Source organism: Salvelinus sp. IW2-2015, linkage group LG20 (assembly GCF_002910315.2).
Source record: "Salvelinus sp. IW2-2015 linkage group LG20, ASM291031v2, whole genome shotgun sequence".
NCBI lineage: Eukaryota > Metazoa > Chordata > Actinopteri > Salmoniformes > Salmonidae > Salvelinus > Salvelinus sp. IW2-2015.
In genome coordinates, this window is record NC_036860.1 from 70797806 (window position 1) to 70812205 (window position 14400).

Sequence of the window (14400 nt, forward strand, 5' to 3'; positions counted from 1 at the left end):
TAGGCCTATACTGTATGAAGTCGGGACACAGACACACACACACTGACTGCCTCCTTTCTCTTATGTTATCCCAGAAATCCTATCCATATAATCAATGCTGAATCTCTACCTTCTCTTTATACACTTTATTTCATACTTCTCTCTTTTTTTATGGCTCTCTTGGCGTATGTGACGCACAGTAATGGCGGTTACATTGGAGCCGTAACCCGGATCCGATTCAATGGCACCGTTTCAAGCTGTGGGTGAGTTTATCCGGTACGATCTCCCTCTGTTACATGCACAGATGAATAGGGGTTAGTYATCAGTATATTTATCATAAGCTTTGGGTTGTTATTGCTATTTGAAACCGGAATGTGGTACTGCGAGGGCAGATTTCCTGCCTCTTAGGAACACATGGGGGCGCTGTGAGACAGAGTTTCTTTTGGATTCTTCACCGCCAGCCTGCAGTGGTTTTAAAGGCTGGAGTTCGGGCCTTGCTTGACTGTCAGTGAGTGAAAGCAATAATGACCTCAAGGCTAAATAAGATCCAATTAGTCATACAAATACACAGGAGACAGGCTAGTTAATATAGTTTGTTTATTTGAAAAAAAGTTTCAAACTAAAAATGTTCTGTAAAAATGCATATTCATAGTGTTAATTTCCCCTTCATTCATATGGTATACTCATCTCTTATCAACATCATCCTTCTATCATCCCTCATTTCTCTTTCCCTTTTCTATCGTTTGGAAGGTAGGAATGTGCAGCGGGGTCGCTATGGAACACACACTCTACAAACAACAGGTTCACGATTACTGCTTCCCCCCACACAACCCCCACACAATCAAAATAGAAAATAAACAGAAAGCTATATGATTATCATCGTCACAAAATAAATCTCTTTGGCATACATCCCCTGCCTCTTACCTCAGTAAAACACACTCCCATCTTCCTCCCCCCCTCCCCAACCCCCCAAAAACCAAGACAGAAAAAAACATCTTCCATAACAACGTACATACTTTGTGGAAACGTCAGTTGTAGTAGCTGTAAAAGGGTGCGGGCCTGCCAGACATGACGTTTTGGATCGTACACACATTTTATGTTGAAGCACAATGTATTAGTCCACGATGCATATGTATACTGTGTCGGTTGAGTGTCTGTAACTGATGGTGAGCAAGACTGGTCCACAGGAACAGAGGTGAACCAACCGCACCAGCTGAAGTCGTGGTTTAGTGTGCTTAGGAGACCACTCGACTAGGAGAGAGTGGTTGTGGACAAACCTTCGGGGGAGAGGGTGCTTGTCTTGGAACCTCAGACCCAGCAGCAGTCTGGATCATGGACTGGACTGTGGGGATAGACAGTTATAGGCAGCACAGGGACCGCTGCTGTTCCAATTAGCCACCGGTCTCATTACGTGATAGGATTTCTTGTCTGAACTCAATGTTACTGGTTATTGTTGAGGACTACTGTATGTGGCTCTGCATACCGCCATGTAAATTATACACATGACGAAAATGTAAAATAATGTGCAAGGTAAATATGCAAGGAAACGTCTAAAACCAACACAGCATCTAAAAGTTAAAGTTCAATTTCCCTCCACATTAACTGTAACAAAGAAACTTTTCATTTTGAGGAACACTAAATTCTTGTTATTGTTTTTTAAATTTTATTTTTCTTGTGTTTTCTGACAACAGCCCCTGATTGGCCAATGTCTCCCCATGAAATAGCAGTTTCCCTTTGTGAAATCCTCGTTCAGCTGTCCCTCCATGGTGTTCATGCCAATTTCACTCCTTCCATTTTGTGCCTTCAATGGAAAGAGGCAGTTATTTAGACATAAGTCATGTTTCATGTGGTCTTAAAATGTTGCAATTATGGTATGTTGAGTTATTCATGTGTGTACTATGCAATTGACTATGTAACTACAGAGCTGAGCTGTCTGTGTTTTACAGCCATTCTGTGTGTGTGTGTGTGTGTGTGTGTGTGTGTGTGTGTGTGTGTGTGTGTGTGTGTGTGTGTGTGTGTGTGTGTGTGTGTGTGTGTGTGTGTGAGAGAGTATGCATCTATATCACTGACCTTGCACTGTGTGTTAGAGGGGCTCTGGGTAGGCCTGTCGGGGATCGTAGGCCATCTCAGGCATGTACTGCTCATGCATCTCTGCTTCCAGTGGCATCCCGTCCATGCCCAGGTCAGAGTAGCCGTAGGGGGGGTAGCCTCCATCCAGCTCTGAGGAAAGGAGGGAGAGAGAGATGAGAGAAATATAGAATTCACAGGCCAACAGAGAGGCAAGCTCATCCGGTGTATTGACACTGACAGACAGTGTGCAAGCATCCAAATTATTAGACAGGCAGTCAGAAAGGAGCTTTGCTCCCATCAGCAGACGTTTTCCTGTGACGGATGGAAAGAAGAACAGGAATAACAATCTCTTTACCTTCACCTCTATTCTATTCCATTAATGCTATTTCATACCCTGTTTAATAATGTGAGCACTGCAATATGGATTAAGCGTCAGCAGCGAAAGGACGAATGGTGACTAATGTACCACACACACACACACACACACGCACGCGCGCACACACACGCACGCACATTCACACACTGGGGGATATATGAGGGATAGAGTTCAGAATTATAATTAAAGATATTGAGATGAGGAGGATTTACTGTGTGCAGAGAGAGGGATGGACGAGAGGAGAGGAAGACAGAGTGGAGATTCACAACGAGGACATATGACAGAGACCTAAGCTTAGCTGGAGAAAGACGCCGTATGACTGCAAAGAGATAAAGTAGTGACCGATAGAGCTAGGGGAAAAAAACAAAAGATAAATTCACCAGATAAAGAGAGAGTGCCAGTGTTTTCTGTAGAGGAGAAGTGTTACGCAATCACAGGAAGGAGGGAGGAAGCATTAGCCGAGCAGTGGAAAAGAGAGAGTGTGTGTCAACTCAGCAGCGTGTGTGTGTGTGTGAGAGAGAGAGCGGGATAGAGTGCGGGAGATCGCTTGACGATGATAGATGGCCAGTTAATGGAAATGTAAATGACATGGAAATGTGACCAGAGGGGAAATAGATAGATACCTCTGTGAATTTAATTCCATCCCAGATGACAGCACCCCTCCACCCTCCCTAACCAGCCCCCCCTGACACCCTCTCCAGGGCATGGAGGGAGCAGACACATCAGAGAGAAACACACACACACATGAATGGACATGACTGCACGCACGCACACACACCCACACTCTCCGCAGTGTGGCCAGGGGGCCGAGTCCATTATATAAACAGCAGGGGTCCCCCACATTCCCTGGGGTCTGATGGACTGCTGAGGGGAAAAGGACAAGACCTGGCTCCGGCTTTCTGTAGACACATGTCTCTCGTTTTCCTCCTCTCTGATGCTCACTACTGTGTATGTGTGTATGTGTACGCGTGTATACGAGAGAGAAACTCAATTATTTTGGATTTTTTTTCTTCCAATCATGTTCAAGTAAGTGTTTGTGTGTGTGCGTGACTAGTGAGATGAGGGCAGACTTTGCTGTGACATTGCGTGCACGCTGATTTAATGATCACCCTCTGGTACACACAGTCCACTGTCACTCGTCACAGCCACTAACAGGAAACCAATCAAGTGGCACTTAACCTAAATGAGGTCTGACGCTGGTATGTGTGTGTGCGTGTGTGTGTGTGTCAATCCATTTCAATCCGTGTGTGTCAATCAATCTCTGCTTCTCTCTCTTCTGGTCTGCGATCTGTCTCGCTCTTGCCTTTTTTTTGTGTGAAACGCAGTAGTGTAATGAAAGATGTTCATTGCAGTAGTATAATTAAGCATTAAGGCCTGAGGAGGTGTGGTATGTGGCTGATGTACCATGGCGATGGGCTGTTCTTACGGACGCCGCAACGCAGAGTGCCTGGATACAGACATTAGCCGTGGTGTATTGGCCATATACCGCAAACCCCCAAGGTGCTATTATAAACTGGTTACCAACACAATTAGACCAGTAAATAGTAAATATTTGTTATACCCGTGGTATACGGTCTGATATACCACAGCTTTCAACCAATCAGCATTCAGGGCTTGAACCACCTGGTTTATAATCTAGCATAGTATACAATAGTGGTGTACATTGGTGTATTGTACTGTACGATAGGACTCGTCCACACTCACCATCTGCCAAGTATGCAGCTTGCATGGGTACAGCATTGTGGGCCTGGAGAGAAAGAGAGAGATTGAGAAATATTCATGTAAATCTGTACCATTTTAACTTCAAAACACTATACTTTTACCGATCCCCTTCTAAAAAACAACAGAGGCAGACGCTGACTTTACACCTGATGCCAACGACGCTCAGTCAGTAAATCTATCCCTTTGGAGTTCGATACTTCCTCATGGCGGATGTAGTGTAAACAGTAGACCTGTTTGCTTTCTGGCCTCCCTGTCTCCTCTCCCCTTGACAACCTGATGAGTCAGCAGGTTCCGCGGCTCGGTGTGATTGATTAACACCTGGGCCAGATCTGCCACTAATCCAATCGGTGAGCCTCGATAGTGGTAGTTATCCAATGAGCTTTGGGAGCCTGTGGCGATGTGTGGGGCTCAGAGATACTTAGCGCATTAGGCATGCAGGTTTTGAACAAACACTAGATAGAGTTAGTTCAGAGTTATTCATTCTAATAGTAATGCAAGTATGGAAGGTAAACATACAGATTGATTACTGAGTGGTATCGATTGTGTCGTGGTGTGGTGTGTATTTAGATTTTGCTGCAGTTCTTCCCTAAAGCAATGACTGACCTGAGAAATATTGGATTGGTTTAAAGCAATCCAAGGGTGGAGGTCAGTCAAGCCTCTAAAGACAAAGGAGATTAACCTTAAAGGTGTTCAAACAGGGCCAGCCACCACTGATCCTTGTACTGATCGCTCCCAGGCTATAGGCGGCGTCAGAGGCAGAGGCTTACCATCTCCCAGGCCGCAGGGTCGTGTTTGAACAGTGAGTGGGTGAGCTCCACGGACACACGCTTCCTGTAGTCAGAACTCTTGTCCTCCGAGATACGGAAGAGAACGGCTGCCGCATAGGTGGCTGTGAGGGAGAGGTCGGGGAGAGACATGGAAAGAGGGAGTGGGGGAAAGAGGGCGTGGGTGAGGGAGGGAGAGAAGAAGGACGAGATATCAAGAGGTTGTTTGTCATTGCCTCTATGCTATGACAGTTATGATGGGTACTCAAAATGCTAATGGGGTACATTGAGAAACATTGAGAAAGTGAGATGGGCAGAGAGAGGTGGGAGGCAGAGATATAGAGAGATTTAAAGAGGCAGAGAGTCATGTTTGATTAGTCAGCACACATTATTAAAAGGAGATGGAGAGAGCCCAGGGAGAGATAGAGAAAGAGGTCATATTTGTTTGTAAGAGGTCTGTGTGCATATGCTTGTGAGAGAGAGAGAGAAAGAGAGAAAGAGAGAGAGAAAATAAAGAAAGTGTGGCTTATGGTGTGTTTGTTTGTGAAGACTTGTGTACACTTCGAAAAAAGGTTTTCCAAAAGGATTCTTTGTTTGTCCCCATAGGAGAACCCTTTTTGGTTCCAGGTAGAACCCTTTTTGGGTTCCATGTAGAACCCTCTGTGGATAGGGTTCTACCTGGAACCAAACGGGTTCTACCCAGTACCAAAAAAGGTTCTACAAAGGGTTCTCCTATGGGGACAGCTGAAGAACCCTTTTAGGTTCTAGATAGCACCTTTATTTTCTAAGAGTGTAGGAGTGTCACGTGTGTGTGTGTGTCTATTTGTATGTACAGTATATGGGACTGTTTTGAAAGCCCAAGTCTTTAAACAAGATACATTTGATTGTTCGTTGAATGTCCAAGAGTCCAAGTGCTGTATAAAATCCACTAAAGCGTAAGCTGCTGTTTATGAAGAGACTGACCGATGCCCTCGTTGCTGGAGTGCAGAAGCTCCATGAGCGGGGCGGAGGCTCCCTCTGCATCGATCATCTCCGCAGACTGCTTGTCCAGGGCCAGCTCACACAGCACCCCCGCAGACACACGCTTCACATTCTCCACATACGAGTACAACAGCTGCGGACGGATGGAGAGAGGGAGGGGAGAGCTCAGACACATCTGCTAAAATACACCAAAAACTCACAAGTACACACACTCACTTGTTTTCACTCTCTTTCCCACGTTCTCTCTCTCTCTCACACAAGTGCATACAACACCAACTGAGAGTTTGGTGTGTTAGACGTTAACCTGTACAAAGAGTGGGATGGTCTGCATGCTGGCGATCTCTCCCCTGTTGACGGGGTCTCTGGCCAGGATGTGCAGGGCTCCTGTACAGCCCTCCACTATCTCCTCCATACGAACACCATCCTGGGAAGAGAGTGGGGAAGAGATTTGGGAAGTGTGTGTAGTATGTGTAACTTTGTGGAATCCTCTGTGGGATGAAACATTGATGTATGGGTTTGTTTTCAGCACTTAACATTGTGTGTGTGTGTGTGTGTGTCTGATCTACTTAATGTAAGCTGGTTTGACAATCTTAACAATACAACAGCTGGGCGCCATTCACTTTGACACTCAGAGAGGACTGTAATCCCAATGGCTTCAAAACCCTGTAAAATGATTAATAGACTTGAGAGGGTGTATTGGTGTGTGTGTGTGTGTGTATGTATCCTGCCTCATGTTTAAGTAAACCATTTACAGACAACGAGCAAGGGGAATGGGCCTGTTGTGCTTAGTAATCCTTTTTGGCTTGCCGGAAAAAGTTGACAGGTGAAAACCCGAAACAGGTGGGGGCATATGTCTGCAACCTTCTGCTGAGAATTAGTGAAAAACTCCCTGGTCGTCTCTCACAAACTCAGCCTACATTTCTTATTTCCCCTCAAACCACAGCTCTCTGTCTATACGTGTGAGTATTGTTGTGCAGCTCAGAGTTCAAAGTGGGCCAGTGGACTGAAATGGATCTCTGCCACTGGGTCTCCCTATAGGCCAACTGGCATACACTGTGTTGGAGAGGTCTGGAATGGGGCGTGTGCTGGAGCTGTGGCATGGTGTTGACCGCTGGGACCCCTGTGTGACGCATTGCACCCCTTTGCTGAGTCTGAAATACAACCCACTCGTTTTACAGTGTGAGGAGCTGTTTCAAACACAGAGAATGCGGTCTTGGAATTTGTGTGATTTGATGTGCAGAAGTGTTGAAGGAATGTTGCCTTGGGTGCCTCGGTGTATTTGAATTGTGTATTTGGCTGAGGTGATTGTGTGATACGGCTGGCATGTAACGGAGTGGATTCGTCAGCCGGGTTGCAAAGGAGGCGACTCCCTCCTGTGTAAGTGCTGTAACTGTGAGTGACTTGCATATTTGTGGTGAAGGTGACATAACTTCGATCGTCATGGATTGTGACAGTGTCATTCCTGTGATCGTGAGTCTGATGTGTTGAATGGCGTCGCGGCTGACCTGGTACGTCTGCTGAGAACTGGAGGCGTGTCTCTGGGTGTCCTGGTGAGCCTTCAGCAGCAGGTTGACCAATCGGGGGATGGCTCCAGCATCCCTCAGTGGGGCCTGATTGACTGGGCACAGCGCCAGGTTACGGATCAGACCAACCGTGGCCTATGGGAAAGAGAGGGGTGGCGGGTTGAACGCAGCTGTATGGAAAAAGCCTCAATATAATCTCTGTTACTGCTACAATACCTTATCCACAAATACATAATATACTGCATGACTATGAGAGTGCGTGTATGAAAGCATACAGCTATTAAGGACTCGGCACTGCAGTGTGGCGCTCATGTGAAAGATTGCATACGTACCCTAAGATATACACCTTTATGTGCGACTGTGCAAGCGGTGCACGCTGCGGCAATGTAACTGCAGTCACATTTAGCAGAACGTGAGATGCCATCTCCTGATATGATGGTCTGGCGTACCATAACCCTGCCCTCTCCTCTGATGTCTCCTCCCATTTCACATACCCCGACCCCTAGCCCCAACAGGGGCCAATAACATCTTATATAAAGTCCCCTTCTAAAAAACCTCATCATTCAATTCACATCATAAAATAACAATATCCCCTTTATTAAAAGAGCTCCGGCTGGATTGAGAATCCTCCACTGGCGTGTGCTGTGATGGTGATCGGGTCGCACTAATTCTCCACACACACACAACACGACACACACACACACACATGCACACAGCACACACACACGCACGTGCACACACACACGCACACACACACACACGTCCACACACACACACACACACCACACACACACACACACCACCACACACACACACATGGCACACACACACACACCACATACCACACATACGCGCACACCACACACACACATTCCCTGCTGTCTGTCAATGAGGAGTGCAGATCAAGAGGAAAATCAGGCATGGCTCGTAGCTCTGCCTCCTACCCGACGAGAAGAAAGAGAGAGGGAGAGGGCGGAACGATTGGCTAATTCAGACTGTAATTGAATGAATTAAATCCCGCTTAGGCACAGAACATGTATGTGTACGCAGTCACAGATGAAACATTACACACGAGTGCATTCCAGCATTCAGTAAATATTTATAATGCTCTCTCTGCTTATCCATATGAGTTTGGACAAACACCACACACACACACACACACACACACACACCACACCACACACACACACACACACACACACACACACACACACACACACACACACACACACACACACACACACTCTCTGCCACAGTATGAGATTTAAAATTCAGAAGGGGTAAATGAGTGATTAGGCACAGCTTGTGCAGAGACCTTCTGGCTGACGTAGAGCAGAAGGAGGCAGAGATAGAGGAGTGTGTGTGTAATGGAGATGGAGCAGTGTGTGTGTGTGTGTGTGTGTGTGTGAGAGGGAGAGAGAGAGCGCCGTGTGTGTGTGTGTGTGTGTGTGTGTGTGTGTGTGTGTGTGTGTGTGTGTGTGTGTGTGTGTGAGAGAGAGAGCAGAGTGTCTGTGCGTGTGTGAGGGAGAGCGCAGTGTGTCATTCATGTCCTTTGTGTGGGAACTAAATACTAGTCAATCAGAGCTAATGAACTCAAAAAGCCTAATATCCCCCAAATGGGAAGAGTTGTATACATGGTCAAGTAATCGGGAACAAGGTGCCAATACATGGATAGCTGGCTGCCAATAGGCCTTAGAAAACCACAACAACCCTTTCTTTCAGTTGGAGTAGAGGACGAGAGACGTCAATGTTTACCTGGTGCTGCAGATGGGGGAGATGTGTCACTGGAGTCATGAAGACACACATGGCCACTTGTCAAGTGTACATGCATAGGCCTACATGCACACACAGAGAGTACAAATACTCTTAAATTGATTACTTCCTCTGTCCTTTAAGACCAATGACAGGTCGAAAAGACTAGATAGCTGCCTACCATAGTGCTTTCACTCACTCATCAAATACTTTCAGATCAGAATTGAAGGAAAGGACACAAGGAAAGAACACCTCGATGGACTATTGGGACACAACCACGACACACAGAGAGGCTAGTGCACATCGGGGTAAAAACAAAGGGTCATTCTTGTGGACCAGTGCCCATGGGAACAGAGCAGGACAGCAAGACACACAAGCACACTCGACCATTGAAGGGTTCTGATCCGATTGGCATGAATTCAAGCGTGCTTCACGGATGCTGCTTGCTCGGAGCGAATCAGAGGAGCATCTCGAAACCAATCAGCGATCAGACACTGAAGCACGGGCTTGGAGGGGGAAGGGAACCTAACATTTCTTATTATACTAGTTGACTGCTAGTTTTCCTCTCTTATGATCTAGACAATCATAAAGCAAAGATGACATTAACTGGTAGGTGGTATTTTTAAAACAATGATAATGTACCATTGATATTACTATTACTGGTATCCAACTATTGCTATTCTGTATTACTATTGATATTACTGTTATGCCTACTATCATCTTAATAGATCTACTGTATATCAATAGCATAGCTAATAATGTTAGATATTGGTTTACCCTCATACTAGGCTGACATTTTAGCATGATTTACTTCGTTCGATTATTCTGGCAAGTTGAGCATGTAACTAACTTGCTATCCTTAAATCTACCTGCTGTCAAAGATGGGTGTGCATTATTCCCTGATGAAACAGGGAATAACACATTGATATAAATTCCTAAGGTAGCCACTGAATTCAGAGAAGAATCCAACCAATCTTGTTTTCATTGCAACAAAAAAAATGACAGCGACGGCCTTGCAATTCCCAAATGATGTTATCCTTGTTTCACAGTGACATTGTTGTGTAAAGCATACTACACTCGTCTCTCTCTCTCTCTCTCTCTCTCTCTCTCTCTCTCTCTCTCTCTCTCCTCTCTCTCTTCTCTTCTCTCAGTCGCTCTCTCTCTCTCTCGTATCTCAGACTCTTTCTCGTCCTCTCTCTGCATTCTCTCTCTCTTCCTCTCTCCTCCTCTCTTCATCTCTCTCTCCCCTTCTCCCTCATTCTCTCTCGCTCTCCTCTCTCTCCTCTCTCTACTCTCTCTCCCTCTACATCTCTCTCTCTCTTCTCTCTCTCTCTCTCTCTCTCTCCCTTCCTTCTCTCTCTCTCTCTCTCTCTGTCTGTTCGGTCTGTCTGTCTTCTGTCTGTCTGTCTGTCTGTCTGTCTGTCTGTCTGTCTGTCTGTCTGTCTGTCTGTCTGTCTGTCTGTCTGTCTGTCTGTGGTTAGCCATGTCTATCTTACTTAATCTTTGTGTATTTTTTTTCTCTCCCTCCCTCCCTCCCTCGTTTTCTCCAAAACAGAAACAAAAAGCCAGAGGTGACAGTGGGAGCCAGCGGGTGTTGTCCCAGCAGGATTATGGGAGGTACGCCCTGTGCCCTGCCTCGGGGAACAGCCCAGAACCCTGCCTGCACTACATCTCACATAGTGAACAACTTCTTCCCCTATGCAGGTCTCACTCTCTCCAAACCTGCTTTAATTTAAAAGTAATTCTTCATTAAAGTACTACTTCAAACGACACTTCCAACTAAATGAAGGGCTCTATTCAATCTCTAATGCTGAAGTGTTACAGTTAAGGTCATGTTACATGTTAAGGTCATTTCCGATTGGGCCGACATATGCAGTGTTCACTATGACTAAAGTCTCCACTAAACATTGCAGCGTTACATTTACGCTGTAAAGCTGAACTTCCGCAATGCAAATGAAATAGAGCCCTATATAGTACCGCCATGTTGTTTCCAATTAAAGCCTCAAAGAAAATGCATTAATATGTACAGTGCATCATACATTGCAAAGAAGGGGACAATGAGTGGTGGCTGTATGCAATGATTTTAACCTCACTCAAGAGCCCGTTAAATAAGGAATCATTAAAGACTGACTGCAGCTCCTGGATATAGACACGTAGACAAATGGATGTACCACAACCAGTTATTTAGGTAAACAAAATAATCACAAAGACAAAGCAGCCAGCCGAACAAAACAACCGAACACTCAAGCCAGACACCTTCAACTTAACCAAAGTTCAGTAATTGAGCTTCCAGCCAGACAAAACAACGAGCCAGACAAAAAAAGCACAGTATACCTTTTTCTCAGCTCTTCCCCACTCCCATCCCCTCCCCAACCAACTATCTCCCCATCTCCCCCCTCACCTTCACCACAGGCCAGTAGTGGGGCTGCCCCAGCAGCTTGACAATGGCAGGAATACCATAATGCAGCCGCACAGCATTCTGGGCCAGCTCGGCGTCCTGGTGGCGTGACGTCAGGTGGCGCAGGGCGCAGACGGCGGGCTCGGCCACGTCCTCCTTTTCTCCKGCCCGCAGCACGGCGTGGATGAGCGCCTCGACGCCGCCGCACTGCGTGACCAGGGCCTTGTTGCGGGAGTTGTTGCAGGTGAGGTTGGACAGGATCCCTGTGGCGCACGTCAGCATGTTGACATCATCCGAACCCAGCTGTCCCACTAACACCTGCAGCAGGCCGTCCAGACCCTCCTACAGACAGAGAACGGGGGAGGTAGGAAGAGAGGAGGGGTTTGAGAATTCTATATTTGTCTTTGTTCATTATATGTTTTACTGTAGAACTCCAACTATGTTACTGTCTCTGTGGAACTCGATGGTACTGTCTTTAACAGGGGAGAACGACTGCCTCATTGAAGCCACAGAAGTTCAAGGCCGATCGCGGGAGATAACAGGATCTCCCATTATAGAGAATGGAATAATTTCAATCTTCGTGGTCCGTCTTCATCAAAATAAATAAATGTTTTGAAGACAATCATGGTACCAACAACTGTTTTCCTAACACACAAGATGTACAGTATGTCCTTGAACCGATTGTTTGAAAATCGCACACAGAAGATTTTAGTTTGCGAATGGCAGCCTGCCGTTCCCTGGTCGGCCTTCAACTTGATTTACTCAATGAAAGCGGGCAGCACTGAGCTAGCCTGCAACGTCACTTCCTGAATTAGCTCAAACTGTGCACGTTACATCTCCATGAGGCGCAATCTTAACCGACTTCATTTGGTTTCAATGCGCTATCGAGTCTTCACATAGGAATACATACTGTCACGTGATCGATGGCTTTGTTCATTAATATATATAGTCATTGGTCTTCATAAACTCTGTACTATCTCTGTATTACTCTATGGTACGGTCTCTGCGGATTCAAAATGGACTCCTGACCTCTTACCTGTTTAGTGGCAGCATCAGACAGGTTCCTCAGGGTCCAGAGGCAGTTCTGTGTGAGGCGCTGGCTGGAGCCAGTCAGGTGCTGTCCCAGGGCTTGCATGCCCCCTGCAAGGATGAGAGAGGGGAGGTTAAATGGCTCTTTTATGGTAAGGATGAGATAACAAACACACGCACAGACACACACATATGTACGAACACACACATAACACACACCCTCCCCAAAAACACACACACACACTCACCAGCTTCCACTATGGCGGGCTTGTTGCTAGGGCACACTGAGAGAACTTTGAGCACCCGGCTGGTGGTCCACAGCAGTTTCTCATAATTATAGTTCCTCATGATGAAGACCAGCCCGTCAGGGCCCCCGTTAGCTAGGATGATAAGCTGAGAGGAATAACAATGAAAACACACTGTCGTATACAATGAAATATCGTTACAGAGTTTGGACATTACATTACATTGCATTATGAATTGTCTCGCATATGATTGTCAGAGTATTAATAGCAGTATGTGTATTTGATTTAATTCTATTCACTTAATGTTCAGTATATTACTGATGCAATAGAGGGTACATTACTAACACCATACAGGGTTTTACATTTGCTGCACCAATGCAGTTGCAAGCAGCCAGTGGTAAGTACATGTACAGTGTGTGAGTGCTTGTGTGTGTGCATGTACACACACACACACATCACGTGCATATACACCCTTGCTCTCCTGCGGTGGCACTAAAAGGGATCACGCATAATCCAGACCTGCAACCACACACACACACACACACACACGACACCACCACACCACACCACACACGCACACACACGCACACTGTGAGAGCAAAATTGCAAGTTATGTTATAATGCTGTAATTGCATCAAGGGTTGTTTAATGCAACGAATAACGGGTTGTTAGAACTCTCCTTGTGTGTTCTACTGAGGATGGGCCTCTGGAAGATTTATGATGCTTTGGGTGATACCGCATTCCAGAGCATGACTTAATGTTTCTGTTCTATAAGGTACCAGGAGAGATGACTCCAGGGCCAGACCCTGGTCTCTACACATTCAGATACTGTCTGCTGTGAATTCTAAGTATCTTTCATACTAGTCTTAACCTTGTGGACCCATTCCATACATCTGTTGTTTGTCATGTAGCCTGGAGGGGGTGTATCTTGGCTATAAAATATCTTTGTACCTTGTCTCGGGGCTCTCAACGAATCATCTGAGGGTGATTCGTCGACCAGTCATCATTAACGTAACGAGCACTCAATCGATTCACTTTATATGTGTGTGTTGTATTGACCTGCTCTCTTACTAATAGTGAATAAATTTAGTTGAAGTATAACTCTGGCTTGTATGATAAATTTGTCTCTCCTCAATTGATAGTAAAGAATTAAACCCACCAAACACACACACACACACACTCCCCTGGCTGCAGTGAAGATGCAGGTAGTCCGTGCCAATACCACTATGCCAAATATGATGGCTCAAGCATTATCCGCACGCATACACGCCAAAGACCCCCCCCCACCCCCACCACACACCTTGCTCTCCTGGTTTCCGTGAGAAGCAGCTGCAGGCAGTCAGTGGTGATGGCCAGGAACTTGGGGTTGCTCTTCTTCAGCAGGGCACCATCCTCTGCAGGCCGTCGGCCAGGCGCACCGCCATCTTGGCACCCTCCTGAGCAGTAGCATGTTGTGGAGGGTGGTGAGCATAGAGAGCACTGACTCCATGGGGAACTGAGGGAAGAGGGAGGGGGGGGAGGTAGAGGAGAGTGGAGGGAGGGAGGAGGAGAGGGAGGGAAA

The 14400-nt window shown here is 46.3% G+C and overlaps 1 pseudogene; it reads right to left on the reverse strand.

The window, feature by feature from the left end:
• Positions 1-1260: 1260 nt before the first annotated feature.
• Positions 1261-14400, reverse strand: part of LOC111981105 (junction plakoglobin-like) — a 70034-nt pseudogene continuing 56894 nt past the window's right edge.